Consider the following 3,224-nt stretch of genomic DNA (forward strand, 5'->3'; position numbering starts at 1 on the left):
TTTTTTGTTGTTGAGACAGTCTCACTACGTCGCCCTTGGTAGAGTATCGTGGGGTCACAGATCACAGCAACCTCCAATTTTTGGGCTTAAGTGATTTTCTTGCCTCAGCCTCCCAAGTAGCTGGGACTACAGGCGCCTATCCCAATGCCAGGCTATTTTTTGTCGCAGTTGTCATTGTTGGTTTTAGTTGGCCCAGGGGCCAGTTCAAGCCCACCACTCTGTATATGCGGCTGGTGCCATAACCACTGTGCTATGGGGGGGCCGAGCCATATTGGTACTTGGTTCCAAGTTTCTATTTGAGTTTTCCCTTTGAAAGTTTACAGGCAGTGAGGAGTAACTTAATTTTATAACAACTCTCTTTTCTTTGCCTGGCCTTGAGGGAGCTGCAGAAGATAAGCCACCAAATGGAACTGTGTGTGCCTGGAGAGAAAAAATTTGGCTAAAAATGTTTATCAACAGCCTCTCCACGCACTAAGCAGGGTCTCTATTTCACTCAGTTTAATTAACAGCCCAGTTTAATTAACATTCATTTAAAGTCACCAAATAATATGTAGCAAATGTGAATCCAAATGTGAAAAAGTGTCTAGCACATTTTTTAGCCCTGGAAGGAATTCTAAAGCTCACTGAATCCGTTTTCTTGAGAGGCCCTGAGACATTAAGGGAGTGACAGAGCCAGAACTGAAACTTGTTTTTCCACCTTGAGATAAGCGAATAAACAAAAAATAGCTTAGGCAAGTGCTGGTATTTGGAGCCCACTGGGGTAGGGGGTGGGGGATCCTTTGTTATGTTGCGCAGACCCCAGGCACTTCCAGAACACACCAAGTTTCGGACCAGCCTTAGGGATGGGGTGGGGTAGGGTCCGGGACCGGGTCGGGGGAATCAATGGGGACGGGGGTATAAGGCTTTCGCTACACCACAGAATTGTGCTTCTCTTCGGAGCATCTCACCAGCTTTAGCAACGGATTCAATATGATTTGCTCGAGCAAAAGATGTGCACTGGCTGGATCAAGCCAGACTTCTAGCCAAGGGGAGTCTAGACCTCCATTTTCCTTCCCCTAATTTGAAAGGAGCTTTTAATGCTCTCCGCCCCTCCCCCAACCCCCTGCAAAGTTTGTTTTCAAGCTATAACTCCGCTCCAACTCCGGGTTTCCACCTCGGTAGCCCGAGAATCGTAGTCATGAGCCGAATTCACGTGGACGAAAGAAAAGCTACCTTTGTGTACAGAATGAGAGCCCCCGCGCGGCCAAGGATAGCCACCCAGGAGGAGGAAACGTTTCTGTCTGCAGCTGCCGAAAGCGGGCGCCGGGAGGGTTAAACCGACCCAAGGCGTGTTTTGTGGGGTGGCTTCGAAAGCCGCCGAGGCAGCCGAAGCCGCTTTCGAAGTTAGCAAACAAAGCGTCTCCCCAGTAACAGCTCGGGTCCAGACGAGGCTGCTGCCACTCAGACCGCAGAGTGGCCGCGTTTGCCGGCCCCCGGCTCCTCCTCCCTGCGTCTCTCCTCCCTCCTCTCCCGGTTCCCCCGCGGATATGAGCCACCAATCCCAGCCACAAACAACCCTTCAAACCGACTAACGAGGCGGCCCTGTAACGGGCGGCGGGGGCGCCCCCTCCCCGCGCCACATCTGTCCGGCAGTCGGGCGGAGCAGCTCCAGCCAGCCGGGGACGGAATTGCGCTCAAGGCAGCTGCTGCTGCTGTCTCCCCAGGACCGTGTTTTTCACCCCTTGTGTTCTTTTACAGCTATGTTCCCTCTGTGCCGAGAAGTCAGCAAACCACAGAAGAAAAATATCCCAAGTTGCTGCCTTCTTAGAGTGGAGTGACGCTTTTCCCCTTGTTGATTTCTTTTGAGTCCTGTCATTGGAAAAGCCACCCAAGCTTTTTAAACTCCGGCCTTCACGCACTCTCGGGGCGGGAGTGTCTTCTTGGCGGGGTGGGGGTAGCAACTTGACTTTAATTCTCAGCGTAGTCCTAAAAGAGAGACTCCGAAGTGTAGTTAGTCACCCTTTGGCTGTCTTGGTCCTCCTTGGGTTCAATCTTCCATGGAACTTCTCCTACCGGGATGTCCGTAGAGGTTACGGAACAAAAACAGCACAGAGCCCAGCTGGAGGAAGACCGGGCGCTGACGTCTCCGCTAGACTTATTTACTTTTGGGGTTTTTCTTTCTTTTTTTAAAGTGACGGGGGAAAGTCTTACTGCGGCATGTGACAGTTCGTTTGCTTCAAAACAACGGGACATACCCACGCGAAAACTAGACTCAAGGGAGGGGGCGTGTGTTTCTTGAAACCAGTCAGCCAACTCTGACCTTTCAAGGGGCAATTTCATCAAGAGGTCCTGTTGGAGTCCTCCTCTCAACCGATGTAGATCAACAGGAACGTCTGTTTACTGAATGGGTAGTTTGTGTTTGATATACCACAGAGAAGGCAGGGTCCCCTAGCATGCTTCAAGTCCTGAAAGTAGACACTGTTTACCGAAATATATGAATAGTTACCACGTGGTCGCCCCTTTTTATAAAATACGGCAGCTGCCTAAGTCCGGGGATGATGGTGTAAGGCCGAGTCGCAGAGAGGCGGGCGCACTCTCCGGCGGTCCCAAAGCAGAGACGTTTAAAGAGCATGTGAGCATGACAAGCGTCTATCCGCAACGTGTCGGATTTCGAAACTGCCTTGCAATCCTGCCCGGAACTCGCAGCTTTAGCCCGGGGGAACAGACTGGGGTGTTTGTGTCTCATCCCGCTTCCCCTCCCCTGTTGCAGTTGGGAGGAAGAGCCCAGGAGGAGAAGGGTGCGACTTGCCGCGCCCGCGTGTCAATGGCAGCCGCGCATTCTGGAAGAAGTCGGTTCTTGTCCGGAATACTTTTCCTTTCGTGCCCCGCCCCTTTAATCAGAACGGCTGTCTTCTGCGGCTAGAGCAGGGACCGTGGAGTTTGAGGCAGCTGTCAAAAACGACACAGGGAGACTTTTTTTCCGTGGGGTGGAGAAGGAAAGGAGGGGCGTCCTTTTCCCATCTGTTGCAATTTTCTAACCTGGGAAGCCCTGGGAAGAAAGCCCCAAAGGAGAACTCCAGGGTGCTTGGTGGGTGCCTCCGCCGCCCCCAGGAGAGGGATGCAGGCGCAGAGCACGCGGCAGGCAGGAAGGGTAGAGTTTCTGGGCTCAGCCGCCCCCCAAGCCCGCGCCGCCCCGGCGAGGGACGAGTGACAGCGCCCGCCGCTTCAGTCCAGTCCTCGCGGGC

Source organism: Otolemur garnettii, unplaced genomic scaffold (genome assembly GCF_000181295.1).
Source record: "Otolemur garnettii isolate 467f Iridium unplaced genomic scaffold, OtoGar3 scaffold00213, whole genome shotgun sequence".
In the NCBI taxonomy this organism is placed as follows: Eukaryota; Metazoa; Chordata; class Mammalia; order Primates; family Galagidae; genus Otolemur; species Otolemur garnettii.